Raw genomic sequence first — 18,534 nt, 5'->3', positions numbered from 1 at the left:
ATGCCAACAGTGCCACCTTCTGGTAACTCAAAGTTAATTTTAATAGTTGTTCTACAAGAAAAAAACCTGATATGTTCTTAAAAATGAGCCTCCGTACTTCTTGACGTTTTCTTGAAATAAGCCCCATGTCTTTTATTTCAGATATCTGTGGTTTTATGATATAATCAAAAATAAATGATTTGTTTGGGAACACCGGCTGAAAATGTATGACCATTTGAATGTTTTGGGTTGATCACTCCTGTCGTGTGGTGGAAAAGCACTTGCAGCTTATTTTGCACTCGGATTGATTCATCCATCTCCAAGCACCAAGACAAAATGTGTACTTCGATCGTAGACGCCCTGGTGACGTGTACGTACTTCCTGCCATTTTAATTTGATACGCAAATCCCAAGTCATACCTCACTCATGATGTCTGAAAAGTTTCTTTTTGCGAATACATAATATATATTCACATGTGGTGCATTATCCCTGTTGGTTGCGCTTTTCTTTACGTAGAACATGATTCAGTGCTGAGAATATCATTGGTCTACATACTTCATTATATGAAGATAATGATAATTTGGAAAGAACATGAATATGTAAGTATTATCAGTTTATCTTGCCTGTTGTCGCCAACGTTAAATCTAGCTAGCGTTCATTTCAGCTAATTTGTCAAGTAACTGGGTACCGACAAAAAAAAGAAGTAATACTGGCGCCATCTATTGGAATGTATAAGTGATGCTCATAGCCACACCGGGAAAAAAAAATTGCCGTCTCTGTTATGTTTGTACTGTCAGGTATCAGACACGCACCAATGTTCTTTCCTTCAGTTTAGACGTCTTATCTTTTAATACACAAATCCTGGTCCGGATCTTAGCTCAAAAACATTTTTATGTCGCCCCACAATAACATGTATATGTCTGCCAGCTAACAAAACAAGGAGATACTAACTAATGGGGGGTGTATACTGGGATGGGGGACAGGGGGCACTGGCCCCAGCTGAAATCTAATTGGCCCCCATTGTACCCCCTCCACTGTCACTCTCTGATTCAAAACACACCATTGCCATTGATGAAGTTGGCCCATTTGTATTCATTATGAATTATTATTGTCCTAGAATCACCCCTGATTGCACTGATCAGTGTCTGGTTAACTTAAGTACTTGGCAAAGATGTCATCGCAGCAGCTGTTTCAGGTGTGAAACACTCTAAAACTCTAGAAGTGAAGTCTGCAGGGATGCTCTCCGGCAGCCTCGGCATCCCTCTGCGAGGGACGTCATTCCCGTCACCCCGAGCTTGACTGTGACGTTCTGGGAGGCAGAAGGAGCAGATGTTCGTCTGTTAATCCAGGCGGTTCTGCATGCGAGCGGTTCTGCATGTCGCCGAGGGACTCGAGGCACCCCTCTCTCCGCTCCGTCTGTCTTCCGTGGAACCGGACTGACAGGAGGAGCCAATAGAATTAAAGGTCAGATCCTGTCAACTGAAATGCCGCAAACTTGCTAAGCGAAGCCGGCCTCCGTGACAAAAGTGGTGGCCTCCAAGGGCACTGGTATCTCCAGAAAGTGAGCCTTCTCCTTATTTATTGATGAAACTGGAGAAGAACTGCCAGCCCTCTGTGGTGGAGATCTTACGGAGTAACAGCGGAAGCATAAGTAATGCTGTTCTGGATTCCCCCTTTGGTAGCATTAATAATTACCTGTCAGCTCTAGTTAATGGGAAGGTGCATCCCGATCATTCATTAAATGCTCAATGATTGTCCACAGTTTCTCCTAACACATTTTATAGGCTTCAAGCCTACCTGTCACCTTACCGTTAATCGTACAGTGACTCTGTGAGACTACGAGCAGAGTCGCCTCTCAGAAAGCAACACTACCAAATGTTTGTAAATGTCTACTTTCTGTCATTAATTGACATCGTTCTGTTGGAAATTTCCTGCATTGCTTCTTGAGACAGAACATAGAGAAACTCTACTGGCTCTTTTATTAGATAATTTAAGGCAGAAGTGAGCATTTTACTTGGAGATATTTATGTTGGTCAAAAAGTTGCACATCAAAAGTTGTTCTTCCTGACCAGGAAGTCTAACTTGAATAATCTTCGAATAAAGAGACAAAGATGTAAATGTACGAATTAATAGGATACACATATTGCTTTTGATTGTGGTTTGTGTTGAGCAAAAGGTAACATTAGATTAAACTATTGCTACAAGTTAGCCGTGCTGGGAAGGTATAGTTGGGAGGGTATCACATTAAAGTCAGAAAGCAAATCGTGTTTGTATGGGACGGATTAAAAAAACCGAAAGTAGATGTGGAGGAGTCTCTGGTTGGGAACTGAAACACACAGCAGGGTAGGGAGCAGGATCTTTGGGGAAAAAAGTGTCCTTTTCAGAGGAAACAGGGCTAAGTGGCAACTGCACAGACAGCACACAGTGGGCAAGCAGGAGGAGAATACTGGCCCTTGGCGAGGATTGAAAGCAAAAACAAACGAATGGGTTTCTAAGGGGACGTGGGACGGGATTTTGCAGTTGTGGCTCCATCCAGGTCACAAGGGTCCAGCAAGGCAGAACATGGCAGATTAAATGCTTCATAGGCACCAAGGAACCAGTGGGTGGGGGACTCTGGGCATGTGATTCTCATCCCGAATACTGCCACTCGCCGACAGCAAAATACGGTTACGTTGCTGTGTCGGGATCAGGGTAACTGACCAGATCTTCTCAGTTTACCTGTTCGGCCCGTTATGGACGCATCTCCTCACGCGCATGGACACCTGGAGTGTTTACAGGCCAATGGGCATGGCTGCAGGAGGATGCGAAGGTATCCAGGATGCCTCCAAAGGAACGGTACAAAGACTAACGTAATACCGAAGCTGGGAGAAGGCTTTGATGGGTATCATCAAAAGAGGAGAGTGGACAGTTCTGGGAAGATCTGAAAGGATCCCGACACACCACCTGACAGTCCTTGAAGTTCAGACATGGTTAGGAAGAGATAAAGTTATTTTATCTTGCATGGCCATACCTAGAATTCGCAGACTTTTCCATATTAACAGTTGTGCAATGGATACCTTGACAGGTAGCGCACACTTGCACAGAATTCATAGATCTGTTGCTCGGTCACCAGAGTAAACCTCCTACCTACCAGTCACTCCATTCTGGCCCATTTGAACTGACAATTCCTGCCCTGCTCTGCATATTGATCGGTGGAAAGTGTCACATTAACTTAGGTGAAAGATTCTGGAATATAATTGAGCCCTCACTGGAGATAGTCTGTGAATATGAGGACCACAATACGGGGGAAAAAAAGTAATTGGGGTTTATTGTTTAACATGCACGTGGCTGCGGAAGCAGTGCAGTCTTTCTGTCGTCTCCGGATTAGACGCGAAGATATATGCCGTCGTTATCCGCTATTATGTGTGTTACCTACGCCGACATGTCGCTCATTAACAGAACCAAAGGCAATAAAAGCGGGGCGCTCTGCGTCGGCATGAGTATTGATTTTAGCGGTGTTTGGTCGAGGTTAATGAGAGCCGTTGAATAATTTATACGCCCATACCTGGGATTTTTCCTTGGCAGTGCGTCAGGTCTTTGATGCGCCTTTTCCTCTCACTGGTAACCAAACGCTCGTCTGCTCAGTCTATTTGAAAGATTAAAAAAGCGCATAAACTTGGTGTGATTATTCTCATATCTACCCTTTTGTTTTAGAAATGTAAGGTCTGGGACATTTTATGTCAGTCCAAGCGGAATAAATATGTGTTTTGCATTATTTTGCATTTGCCAAACCCATTATCTTAGAATCTTATTATCTGAGACCTCTGTATGGAGAAGCCAAATTACACGTCCTTATGCAAATTGCTAGTTAATTATATTAAACAAAAACTGTGATAAAAAATAATTGCCCGTCGGTATATTAAAAAAGACTAGACATTACCCAGAATACCACGGGCATCCAGAAATGCTTTTTAAAAATAATTATGAATCGTTTAAAAACCTATGCACGCTTTAATGGTGATCTCAATCAAGTCTGTAATAAAAATAGACACATGGGGGAAAAAAGGAGAAAATGCCGCTATTAAAATTATGAATTTATTTATAACAAATTTGATTATGAACGTCCGGTCACTGAAACAGCTGTGTTTTAAGGGTTCACTGAATAAACCCACGGGTGAACAGTGCAGGTTACCATGCATGCGTCGCATCTCATTATTATTCTCCGCTTCCCTTATTGAATCCATTTGTGAACAAAATTATGTTGTATAAACCACCAGAAAATGTGTAAATGGCGGAGGGGGGCAATACATATAATGCGCTAACTCATAAATAATATTTTGAAAATAAAGAGCTCTGAGCATCTTCGGCAAACAGACCAGCGCGCGTAGAAGTGTTTGCATTTCTGTGACTGTAGTTTATTATAGGAATATTTCTATATTCTCTGTTTTTTACTAGCCGAACGTAATAAGATTAAGTCTAGTTATTTAAAATATGATTTTAATTTTTAAAAAGGACTCTGTCATTTTATGAGCGATGTTTGCTTCGTAATCACGTAACACGCACAGACGCGGCTTCTCATAATGGGCCCTTTCTAATAGATGGCATTAATGTAAAATACTGTACAAACACCGTCCTCTAACATCTGCTTCGGAGATTTCTGTCCAAATGCACTAACATTTCATGACGTCACTGAGGGCATTGAGGCGTGATCTCCAGCAGCGGTCCTGCCTGTAGAAATCACCTATTCCATTGTAATGTCTTCATTCTTACTTGTCTTTTGAATAAACATTTATTTTCAATAGTTTTGCAGCCATCCCACAGAAAGAAAAGTATCAATATCATTAGGGGAAAAAAATGACTTTTTGTGTAACATACATACCTTCCCTTTGGAGCACTAACCCACTATAGGCCTGGGATCAATATTTAGTTGTTAATCCTGCCTGGTGCAAGTCAAGGGTCTGGCTGGTGGGACTCTTGGTGACTTTTCTGAGCTACAATGCAGAAGACCCAGCCTCTGATGTGCCATCCAACTCTTTGGGGTCTTTAAAGATCAGAGGGACACCTTAGTCACCTAGGAGTTATGCGTACGTGACCTTGGCTTGAACATTGCAGCTCTTTCCAAATGAAAGGTCTGATTAAAAGAACTCAGCTTGCTGTCGCTCTGGTGGGAGAATTCCAGGAGAACGGCGTTCCTGAGCTCCCAGCAGTGGTATGGATGCATTTTAGGGCCGATACGGATAAACGTAGCAGGAGAAAGAGGTTAGTTAAAGAGCCACATGGTCCCCTTCATCCGCCCAGCTTGGGTACGCTCAGTGCTGCCACCTTCCAGCGACTGGCGGGAGTGCACCCCAATCCCAATCCGAGTGGCTTCCTGCTACTGGTCTCGTATGTCTGCTTTCACAAAGTTGTCACATTTCATACTGTCTCATCCCTCTCTCTCTCTCCCTCTCTCTCTCTCTCTCTCTCTCTCTCATTCCTCCTCCGGGGGTTTTTCCCTGGATCTGTCTATCCAGCCCTAGATTCTCTAACACTTGCCAGTCAGGCTTCAATCATTCCCAACAAATCCGCCGTGTCAAAGTCGTCCCTCGTTCGGTTATAAAAGCCGCCAGGTAAGTACTGATTCCCAGCTTTTTCTAGATGTCACCTGCTCGCTCATTCCCAGTGTTTTAAACGTGACAGTATCTGCTGTTTGATAGGCTGGTTTCATTAGCATATTCGGCATCCAGCAGGTGACTCCAAAACAAAAGGACATGCTGATGTAAATGTGTGCCTTGAAAACAGACAACTTACTGAATTCACGTGCACAGCAATGAAAATCGACAAAATCAAAATGGACACCAGGCGATAGACTGATTGGTTTGAGAACATTGTTGCGGTGCTGAAGGGCCCGGGTTCGAGCCAATTCTGTTGGGGGCTGATATGTGGCTCAGTGGGTGAGTTCTCTGTGCATGTGATCAGAAGTGAACCAGTTCAAAACCCATGCTTGGTGCTGTAGCCACGACTCTGTTAGGCCCTTAAACCCATAGCAACTGCTCTAAGGGCCTTAAACTTCACTCTTGCCTGTGCAGACACTCCTCACTTAACGACCTACCTGTTTAGTCACAGAAATGGGAACGTGGCATCTCAGCATGGAGCAATTATGCAAATTAAAACAAAGATGGAGTTTCCCTTAGACCTTTGCTTTATTCAAAATACATAAAAACGATTACCTGTATTTACAGTCCAAACCTAAGTAATGTGTGCTAGAGCTGATTTCCTCTGCTCTTACACGCTCCTCACTTATCGACCAATTCACCTAATGACCTGGTCTGGGGAACGAAACCCGGCCGTTAAATGAGCAGCGTCTGGATTATGTATCTGTCTCCATGGAGAGCAAGATGCAAAAAGAAGCATCCCAGGGTACTTGTGCAAATGGCAAATAAAGCATATAGTTTAACTTCATGGGCTTCGCGACTGTGAGCCTCTCTGTCTCTCTGTCGTGCGATCCATTCTCCGCAGAAAATTCCTAAGATGGCAGGCGCTAATAAACGAGGGCTTCTGATGAGCGTGTCATGCTTGCTAAGGAAGGCGGGCGCTGCATCTGGCCCGAGGTGGAGGTCATAGATCACACCATTGCCCCGGTCCCCGGCTTATTCCGCAGAGGTGTCGAGTGCGCGGGTAAATGTCATGGAGATGTACAGCTAAGGAAGCTCTTACCCAACAATCCTGCTGCGCACGAGACAGAGACTGCTGACGATATGAAAACCTATGTATATCCAGCCATCCATCTTCTTACCGCTGGTCTAGGTCACTGGGGGTGGGGGGGGGGGGGGGTGGGGGCTGGAGTTTATTCTAGGCAATAGAGGACACAAGGGTACTTAGACATATCTCCTACACCTCCTAAATGCATCTGATTCATTTAAACCAAAGCATTAAAATGAAAGCCACATGGAGACTGGATCCAAGAAAGATTTCAGATGCACGACGGACCGTCGTGTGACTCAGCCACTTACTGTGATCCGAAGGTCGGTGGTTCAAATCCCGTGGTATGGTCAGCAGAGTGGTTCCAATGTTGGAACCCTGAACAAGGCCATTAACCACTGTTGCTCCAGGGACAGGCTGACCCTGAATTCTGCAAAAATGTATGTTGCTTTGGATAAAAATATTTGCTAATTACATGTAAATCTTTATAGAGCCACACTCTGTTTCTGGGTCGGTGTGATTGGCGGGGTACTTCAGGGCTCTGTTTTTGATCCATAGTTTTTCTTGATTGTACATAAATGTACATGAAAGATTCTGCCGTTCCTAACTCATTGGTTGCATATCAGGTCAGGAGCAAGAACATGCAGCCAGAAAGTAACCATTGGAACCGGAGATGGTTAATGGGCGGATCAACACTCAGGGGGGTGGGATTGTTGTTTCTGGTACCCCACCTGCCCTGCCCCCCCTCTCAGATGTTTCAAAAACGAAATAAATAGCTGACTGGCTGGTTGGCAGAGCATTCTGCTACAGCAGCTCCTAAATTAGGAATGTTTTCATTCAACGTTTAGGGTCTCCAAACCTTGGTGGTTTGAGTGGCCATGCCCACACTCAATAAATGCGGTAGATTGGAATGTGTGATGTGGTACTGCGTTGGGGGGGGGGGGGGGCAGCAATGGCTGTGGCCTCCTTTAATGTGAAGAGCTTCACGTCACAGTTTCGTGCTTAAAAGGGGAGACACAAGCCTTCCTGTTCTCGTAAGGGCGTAGGATGCATTTCCACAGAAGCCATGCCAAGAACATAAGAAGTTCTACGCTCTGATTCTCGATGCGATGCGGTCCGGCCCGCTCCAGAAAGGATGTAGCTACTCCACAGCGGGCTCGACAAAGAACAAAAAATAGACGATTCTTGATGGGCCTATCATGTGCCTCCGGATTAAAGTCTCCTTTAGTGTGGAGCAAAGGGGGACGACATGATCCAAGAATGGAGAATATCGAGAGGAGCAGATAAGCTCGGCCCTGACAGCTATTGTGCAGCTAGTGCTGAACTAAGGCTGCAGAGCTGTAGGCTACTGGAAACCCAGCTAGTGTGAGAACAAAGAAGCGCTTCTTCACACAAAGGGGAGAGAGAAATAGGGTCTTCTGGTGGAGCAGGAGCTACAGCCGCTAGATTAAGTCAGCGCCAGATAAATAATGAAATGGGTAAATGAATGTTTTCATGTCCTTTTGTTTAACTGAATAATTAACCACAGGTTGTAGGTCGTACACTATGGAATGGTGGCTGGGTGTCAAATTCAGTCTTAGGCTTCAGTTTAGAATGGTCATCGTCAATGAATTATGTTTTTTTTTTGTTTAAGTAAAATGAAATGCTGTCACTTTTTGAAGGATTCCCCATACGGAGTTGTAATTGAATTCCGTTTCGGGATCGGGGGATTTTAATTGGAGTCGGTTCCAAGCCTCATTTTAATCTTTATTCACTCCAAATAAATGTGGATGGCGCTCCTGGAAAATGCATTTTCTCATTGCATTATATTACCAAACACGGCTGTTTTTTTATTGTTTTTATTGCCAGGAAATCACTCACCATTAACGAGATTAGGCCAAGGGTCCTGTCTGGTGCTCCTGGCCAGGTAACTCTTCCCTCGGTGATGATGTCTGGGATGTTTGACCCCAATCGGCAGCAGAGAGGACTAATCAAGCTCTGCACCGATTGGAGGAGATTGCAGTACTGTGCTAGATGAGCAGGGGCGATACAGGGACAGGGCCACAGCTGATAGCTGATTGGCTCCTGCAGTACTGTGCTAGGCGAGCAGGGGCGATACAGGGGCAGGGCCACAGCTGATAGCTGATTGGCTCCTGCAGTACTGTGCTAGGCGAGCAGGGGCAATACAGGGACAGGGCCACAGCTGATAGCTGATTGGCTCCTGCAGTACTGTGCTAGGCAAGCAGCGGCGATACAGGGGCAGGGCCACAGCTGATAGCTGATTGGCTCCTGCAGTACCCCCTCCCATCACTCACTGATTCAAAACATCTTATTGGGTAATGATATGGTTGGGATCTCTGTATGAAGTATAACACCTCTTATGCCCCCCACCTAATGTAGAATCCCCCCTCTAGACTTGTGTACACACACTGCCTTCTGGCACCATGGGAATACTGTGTGCCGTTTATATTTCCCACCACAGACAAGCACTGGAAATACAGACCTGTCTCCTTTACACCCACGTTCAGTTTCTCAAAACTCTTATCTCAGGGGTGAGGCACATCAGCAGCTTCTAGACACATGATATCTCATTTGTTTCGTGGCATTACTGACCTCGGGAGGTTTACCTAAGGCAGCTTATCGACGGCTGATTGTTCACTGATCTAGCTGGCATCTTCTCAAGAGCGCATGAGTAACGCAGCTCTGCTCTGCACAGAAGATCTCCTGCAACTCGCACTGAAGTCGCGATGGCCAGAGGTGCACGTAACTGCTACACAAGTACGCATTTGCCATACAGAGTGATACACGTGGCAATTCCTCATTGTGACAGAGCAGATGCGTTCTTATTTTATGTGCATTTGCGCTGCTGCGACAGGAAACTACCACGCATTTAATTTTATACGGCTAATTCGTACTTCATTTGTGGCTAAAATGCACGGTAATTTCTTGTTATAGCAGTAGAAATGTGCATAAAATTTGTATGCATCTGCACTTTTGCAAAAACAAATTGCTGCACGTATTGCATTATATTGTGAACGTGTACTTGCATACCAGTTATGTGCAGTCCTGGTTAGATATTTTCTCATTGTCACTGGTGTAGCCTGGTGAAGAGCTGGAGAACGTGGCTGGAAGGAGGTCTGATCGATGACAGTTGACTTGAAGCTGCAGAAGAACATTATTCAGCCAAATAATGTCTTTCTACACATATTTCTTTACTTTTCACGCTCATAGACGTGCTCTTCAGTAGAGTGAGTGTTAGCTGTATGTCTGCGATTAGGGAACCAATCGAAACCCCAGAGAGACTCCGCTGAAGCTTCATCCTGCGAAACGCTCACATCTCCTCCTCGGATTTTAATGAGGCTCACGCCCATCTGGGAGGTGACCTTGTTGTTCCAGGATCTCCACTCTGGAGGGTCACCAGGCTGCTTGGCAGAGGTGGGATCTTCAGTGAGGACCTTAACCACTGGTTGACCAAACTTTCTCAGTTGTGCCGCTTTGAATAAAAAGCATCTGTTAACGATCTAAAAAAAATGTAATTGGAAAAAGAATCGCAGCTTTCATGGTAGACAGTAACAGTCCGGAAAGCAGCGTAGATGGTCTTAAGTCCCGGCAATGGGTTACTGTAATAGAAATGTGGTTGGCTGGTTGAGGGGGAATGGCTGGGAAGAAACGCATATATAATGATTTAAAAAGAACCCCACTACACACACACACTCACTCACACACACACGCACACACACACCCTTGCATGCTGTCATAACCCCAGAGACACGTTTGTAATTTATATTAAAGGTAGACTTGCTTAACAGGAGGCAGCACATTGATCTTAGGGGTGCACAGACGGGTGATGGAAATGGGATTAAAATAACATGCAGGGAAGGGGAACGGGCAGCACGTCGACCCGCAGCCCCCGGGGTGGGATAATGAGCAGTAAAAATCAAAATTAGCTTGACAGGAAGTGCTTCAATGCACGCCCTTCAAACGGGGTGTCCCGTGGCTCTAGGGGGGCGGGGGGAACGTATGACCTTCCCCAGAGGGGTCTGACTCTCGCCACGTCATGCCCTGCCCGGGAGGGGTGCTGTGCTTCACGGTCTCTGGCAAAGATTCACCACCCCCTACCCCTCCCCAGCAGTGGTGACCTTTTCCTGTCCCTAGAAATGCCAAGAAAGTGGGCCGCTGTGACTCGCCTGTCCGCTGCATTTGGATCCTGCGTCTGCCCATAAGAACGCAGCGAGCAAAGTGCGCGGTGACTGTCTGCTTTCGTTTTAGTGTCTCCTCTGTCCTTCTGTCTGTGGGCAGTTGGCAGCCTGGCAGCCTGTGAATTCCATCACTGCCCTGTACTCTAAACCCTCAGGCAGGCATCTCTTCAGACAGGAGGACTTTGTTTGTCCAATGACATGATGAATATAATGTCATGTGATCAGCGCCTGACAAGAACATGTGACCATATCTGCTGTGATTACACTTTCAGGATGCAAAGTCAAATCGTTAAAAATCTTTAGAAATATTTAAATTTGTTGAAGATAATACAAAGTAATGGTTTTGAAAGTAATATATTCTAACAAGAGTGAAACCTATTCATTCATCATAAGGAATTTGCATGATTTCAGTTTATATAAATGAAGACCATAATCATATTTACAAAATGACAAAAATGCAATTTACAATGACAAAATATTATTAGTTGCTTAGCAGTGGAACATTTTAATGTATTGCACTTTTATATGCTGCATCCATCTTCATAAATCAGATGGTTTCATGTAACACAAAACTGGGTTTTCTAGTTTTTTTGCTATATGAAATGTATCAGTATTCTTGTCAATATCAGGGAAGCTTCTAGAATTTCCACTCTTCTTTTTTGAGTGTTACCTAGGTTACAGCGAAATATGACTTTGCGAAAAACATCTACAGCTGACCTATTACAGTCAAGTCTCTGCCGCTCCCCACAGAATAGATGTCCTGCAATGTGTCGCGTCTCACTCAAACGTGGCCTGAACATTGCATCCATCACGTTTAAAGGCCGTCTTGCACGGCTTGTTTGATTCCTTTGAACGGCCTACTTTTTACAACCTCGGTTAACTTTCTTCCGTGCGTCGGAGAAGGAGCTTTTCCATGGTACGGGTTTCTCCGCCTTTGGGGCCTGGGCTTTGGGCAGATGGAGATTCAGGGATCCTCTCCAATTCACGATGGTGGTCCCCCGGTTCTCCGATAGTTGGATGTGCCTCATTCCACCCTCGAGATGATGCAAAATGGTCCTTTACTGTGCGGTTTGGACCATTGATATATCCTGGCATCCCCTGCACTGTATACAGAGCCAATGACTAGCTTTTATGACCTTTTGCCCCCAAGATTGTGGAAAGTGAGCATCTACCACGTTCATGCTGACATTAAGGCAAGATGAGTCTGGGTAAAGAAAAAGGTGAGGATCACTTTCAGGTCCTAAAAAGAGCCCCACTGTGTGCTTCAATTGTGCATATAACCTTAATTGCTCCAGTAAAATAAGTGTCAGGTAAAGAAAGAGCTACAGTAATAACAGTCATATTTCAGTGCATCAATCTTGCCCAAGTGATAATCTCAAGCCTCATAGCTGGCTGCTTAGCAGATCAATCCACTCCACCTCTCCGAGTCGTCTGCCTTTTAAGCTGCCTGTCCCCTTTATGTCAGGGGCCAGCAGGTTAATGGAGAGACCAGAAAACGGGAGACAGTGATAATTGAGCCTTTTCTTTTTGTGATGTTTAACTCTGGGTTGAATTCGCCGTTCTTAGCGGCACATGAAGCTGAAATTCAAAGCAAGCGACGTACAGGATGTTCTGCCTGACCCTGATCTGGGACAATCTGATGTTCAGGGCTGTAACTTTGACTGCCAGGCCTTAACGCCGTGCTCCTGCTCTTCCTGAACGTTTTCCCTCGTCCCTCTGGGAGTGCATGTGAGATCCTATAAATGTCACAAAACGTGACATTCGGTGACATCTTGTGCACGGCAGTGCTGCTCTTCTGATGTGACATGGAGACTTAATGTTGTTTACTTCTCCCTCACCCCCCAACCCCAACCCCCCCCATACAGCCTTTGTCTTCTTCCAGCTGCGAGGCTGCAGGTTTCTTTTCTCAGCTCTTTTCCCCTTTAAATGACGGGGGGGCACTTCAGTGACACTCCAGCGCCTCGATATTAAAACGCAGGCAACCTTCATTAGACCCTCTGTTTACCAAACACCGATTAAAGCCTGGTTAATTTCACAGTCTCCACTACAATGCCAGATAAAAGAGGAGGGATTATTGATTCAGAACCGGGCGCTAATTTGAAAAGAGATTTATTTATTCACATCTACATGCATACGGAAGCAAACACCGCTGTGCGTGATTCTTCGTTAATATTCCCTTTCTCCACTATTCTTGCAGGGAAACGCCAAGCAAGAATTATTTGATAGCAGAAATAACCTGGTATGTTAAAGTCACAGACAAATTGTGCTTTTCAGATTTTTCCATCTTGCGTTGGCAGAGTTTGGAGGGGGGTGGGGGTGGTGTGTGGTATAGACAGGGTGGATTAATGCTCAGGCTATCCTAAGCTACAGCCTCGGGCCCTGGCAAACATCAGCGTCCCATCCCACCTCGGGAAACACGGAAGGGTTAGTTTCATCCGCAGCACCTGAGTGTCCACACTGATGTCAGCCTAGGGCCCCCAGATAAGTTAATCCGCCCCTGAGTGTGGAGGTCTGCCTGGAACTAGAGCAGAATCCAGCCAGAATCCGCCTGTCACCAGATACCTGTCACTGGAAGTTCATTTTCTGCCGCCTTCAAATTCCCCGAGTCAGGGGGCTGCAGCTAATATTTCCATTGGCAGACAGTGAAACCCCCCTCATTCATAATTTAATGCTGTCTTTAATACAATGGCTTCTGTTTTAATGCAACCTGTCATTTTTAACCCTTAGATTGAGAAACGTGATGTGATTGGTGGCTGAAGCACTGAGATTAGCGAAGCCCCTCCCCCTTTTACTCTGAATAATATATTTGTACATATAAGTATCTTTATCAGTTTCAATGTGCTTATTTTTACTTTCTCCCTTACCAGCATATCCTAGTTACATAATTTTTTAGCATTTATGTTTTCGATATGTTCAGAGGCCTTTGGTAATTGCTTACTGATATACTCTATATGGATGAAAGCACTGAGACACTTGGCCATTGCACCCACTTTTAATGCATCCCATTCTAAATCCATAGGCATCAATATGGAGCTGGTCCCTCCTTTGCAGCTATAACAGCTGCTACTCTTCTGGAAAGATTTTGGAGTGTGTCTGTGGGAATTTTGCCCCTTCTCCGAATTCTTTATGGACCTTGCTTTGTGCACTGGGACACACACATGTTGGAACAGGAAAGGTCCTTCCCCAAGCTGTTACCACAAAGTTGGAAGCATGGAATTTTTCAAAATGCCTTGGTATGCTGAAGCATTTAGAGTTCCCTTCATTGAAACTACGTGGCCTAGCCCATCTCTGAAAAGCAACCCTATTCCATTATCCCTCCTCCGCTAAACTTTACAGTCGGCACAATGCAGTCAGGCAGGTAATGTTCTCCTGGCATCTGCCAAACCCAGACGCATCCATCAGGCCGCCAGACAGAGAAGCGCGATTCATCACTCCACAGAACACATTTCCAGTGGTGGTGTTTTATACCACTCCATCCAAAGTTTGGCATTGTGCTTGGTGATGTGAGGCTTGCACTGTGCACAGTGTTTGTGCTGCAGTTAATGCCAGAGGACGTTTGTAACTCGGCAGTTGATGAGTCAACAGACTTTCACGCACTATGCACCTGAGCACTCAGAGACCCCGCTCTGTTACTTTACATGGTCTGACACTTCATGTTTCTGTTTCTGTTGTTCCTAAACTCTTCCACTTTGTAATAATACTGCTTACAGTTGACCGGGAAATATCTAGTAGGGAAGAAATTTCACAAACTGTGACTTATTGCAAAGGTGGCATCCCATGATAGTACCATGCTGGAATTCACTGAGCTCTTCAGAATGACCCATTCTTTCACAAATGTGTGCAAACCTGACTGCATGGCTGGGTGCCTGATTTTATACACATGTGGTAATGGGTCTGAATGACACACCTGAATTTAATGATTAACAGCTGTGTTCCAATACTTTTGGCCAGATAGGATATTCCTTAAGTTGCTACAAATAGGGTAATAATATATTAATATCTGTATTCAGTTCAAAGGCAAAGCCCAAGCTATGCATTTGCCTTCTTTCACAGACCATGGCTGCCTTAGCACAGCTAGTTCGAGGGGTAAATGTGCTGATTTTGTTATCTAGACAGTATCAGAGCAGCAACAGCAAACCGTCTCACACTTTCATAATGACTCATCAAATACTGATAACTGATTTTAAATCTATGATTAAACTCCTTTTTGGTTTAATCGGTCAAAACACAGACAGTGCATTTTGAAGTTTTTGTAGTCTTGTGCTATGATGGATGTTGGGTCAAATCCCTTGGCTGGCAGAGTGATTTTACCATTGAACCCTTGAGCAAGAGCCTTGACCCCAGTTACTCCAGGGACTAACTGACCCCGCTGTCTCAGTTTATTGAAAACATCTGCGAAATAAATGTAAATGTAAGTGGCGTCCTGTCAGGCAGACCCCTGCCTCGTGCAAAATGCTTCTCAGGATAAGTTCCAGACTCACTGCCACCCTGTACTGGATAAGCAGCTATGGAAGATGGATGGATGGATGGATGGTGAGATGCATTTTGTGACCTCAGGAATCATTATAAGCAAAAGGGTTTTTTGTTGAATATCTTTATTGCAGAAGAAACCCTATTTCCAAAAGGGGGGGGGGGTCCGTTGTTATCTTAATCCAGCTACTCCATAGCCTGACTCATTTGTGGATGTTTGGTTCCCTAAGCAGATGTAATGTAGATGTATCACCTTCTCAGTTTGGTCACTGGTTTTGAGCAATATGTACATTTCAGCCAGAAACTGAAATACTTTGGATTGCAAGAGGAGAACATGATGTGGAACTTGTGGACACGTCCTTCACGTGAAAGCGTGTCTCAGGGAAGACAAGGGAGATGCAATGTTCCAAAGTTCTGATCCAGCAGATTCCAATGTTAGTCTGGAAACTCAATGTCCCAGCTTGGAAATGGACATGTTTCCAAATGTCAACGGGTGGCTTTTGTTGGAGAAGTGCTATTGGGTGTTGCCGAGGGTCTGATCGGTGGGTGAAAGCAAAGCTGACAGGTGTGTGGGCCAGTCTGTTTAGCTTAGACCATTGTTGCCTCACCTGATACATGATTTAATCAAGCATTACTCGTGAGCCGAAACCCAGTAATACGCTCGTGGTTTACTTGCAATTAGACCAGCTCAATCTGTTTATGCATGGTGCATTACACAGCTGTTGCGTTTTACAAGAGTGACTGAGTTGAACAGCAATAAATGAAAACAAACATGGAATTAAATCCTGCAGTACTGTCAGAAAAATTCCATTTGCCAGTGTAAAATTATTTCTTATTAGGCCTGTATTTTTGCAGTTGATCTTTGAAAGCTTTTCCATCTGTCGCGTACAATCTCTGATGTTTCACGACCGCACCAAGCGTGCCTCGTTTCAGAGCATCTGTGTCATTCTCCAGGCTCTCTAAACCGCAGAAGATTAAATCGCAGATGAATCGTGGAAACGCGCCGAAATGCGGAAAACGATGCGCGCTCGCCGCGCGGGTTGGCATGATACGATAATCGGTTTTTGAAAAACAAAGTCACCGTGGAAGAACAGTTCAAAATCACCACCAGACACCTACAGCATCGACTTCTGGAACGGAGACCACAACTGCGTTTTGCAATTTGTCGCAGTTATTCTTGCGGAAATAACTTGACTTGTCTTTTGATCTGTGCGTGGAGAGATGCAATTTAGCTAAAAGATCGTGATCACTTTGCTCTGTGGCTTTCAGAAGTGTGTTTCATTGCTGGGTGCGTTGCAGAGAGAACACATGTCACTCTCACGAAGCAAATTCAGGCTAGGCAGTCTAATTAAGAACCGTCAGCAACAAATAATCATTTACCCCAAGGCGAATTTAGAAGTATTTATGGATGTTTTTAATTTGAGATAGATGCTTTGAAAGCGTCTGCTGAGGAGCATAATGAGGTCGGTTAAGTCAACCATAAGTGAAGGTGAAGCGGATTCTAAGAGGAATAAAGGTGTTTTTGTCACAGGTTTATGTAACAGGTTTCTTAAATGATGTAATCAGAAGACACAATGTTTTCTGGATGGCTGAACTTAGCTTTAATTTGAATTGCTTTCAAATATTTTCATTAATTAAAAAAGAAAATAGCCTTTTGGGGTTTTAAACAATGTGATATTTTTAATTGTTAAACTTTTCCTTAAATCTGTAAAAAGCACTTGGTAGATAGTAAGAAAGTGTTATTTGTAATAAACCACGGGACTCTTCTTTGAGCAGTTACTATTACTGGTAGGGTTTTTCTCAAAACATATATGTCTTATTGATAATTCTATTCATTCCCATGAAGCTTGGGAAGATAGTGATCAGTGGTTTGCCGAGACATACAGTCTCACACCTAGGGCTGCAATACAGTCTTTGTTTATTACAGCTTAATATGCTGCACTTTGGGGTCTTTCCTACATTGCAGAAGAAGCTGCAGAGCCAATTGTCCTGTGATAAAGAGGAGATTCCAGTCCGGGACTTAATAGATGTGTAGATGAATAGATAGGTGCGTAAATTATGAGGGGGTGGGGGACTGGGGGGTTGTAACCCCCACAATAATCAGAACTGGCCAATATCCCCCTCCCAAATGATCATATTGGCAGGATGAATGGGTGGGGACCTCAACCCCCCCCCCCTCCATTGTTCAATCCAAAGTGACACCCTTGTGACTAGGTAACGTGAATTGAATGCATTGTATACGTTTATGATTAAAATTGATTCAACACACAATATCGTTATATTCCATGCACTTGTTCACCCTTAGGAACGTTTAACCATCTCACCTAGCAAGCCGACGTCTGGCATGACGATCTTTCTGATGTTCTAAGGCCATGACTGTATTGATTAGCAAAATATAATTGGGATAATTAAGGTATTATGGAATAATTTCAACCACCAGGTTTAAAATAAAAACCTTGGAGACCGTCCGGGCTGTACGTGTTAGTGGCGAAGGAAGATTGCGATGATTTCACCAAAGGTTTTCGTTCTTATTTTATATTCAGTATCACTGTACACAGGGACGGATTATGGGTTGTGTGGGCCCCTGGGCAAAACGTTCGTGAGGGCCCCCCCTCCCCACCAGCACCACCACCACCACAACCACCACAATTCAAGGGCCCTTGGCAGCCAAACGCCCTCCCTATAGGGGATGATCAAAGAACGTAGACCCTCTAAAATAGACAAACGAAAATACACTGTTGATAAGCGTTGCAAATTGTTTTGGGCTAGGGGCCCCACGGGCCCCCTGCACCCCAAGGGCCCCTGGGAAGCGGCCCCGCTGGCCCGGTCCGTAATCCGTCCCTGACTGTACATCATTGGATGCCTGCGGTCCTATGTGAGACAGGGATGCATGAGTTAAGCTTCATGCCACATTCCATCAAATAGCTGGGCAATGAATTATTTTCAGCCTACAAAAGCACCTCGATTGAGTTCCCAGGTACAATGATGGTGGTGAAGCAACCAATACGCTAGTTAAACTGAAGCTTCAGCTTACCGGCTTATTTTCTGGAACAAATTAAACTGGCAGGGTCAAGCTCCTGAAATTCCCAAAGGTGGGGAGACCTGGAGTCACTTAAGTCAATGAGATACCATAAACCGAGAGAAACACCTTTTCTGTGTGCGGGCAACCTCAAGCATTTTAGTCTTGGTTGGAAATGCCAAGATTTTCAAACCTACTACATCATGTTAGAAATGCTTGATATTTTTG

This window comes from Brienomyrus brachyistius, chromosome 15 (assembly GCF_023856365.1).
Source record: "Brienomyrus brachyistius isolate T26 chromosome 15, BBRACH_0.4, whole genome shotgun sequence".
NCBI classification, from domain to species: Eukaryota; Metazoa; Chordata; class Actinopteri; order Osteoglossiformes; family Mormyridae; genus Brienomyrus; species Brienomyrus brachyistius.
This window is presented reverse-complemented; position numbering follows the sequence as displayed.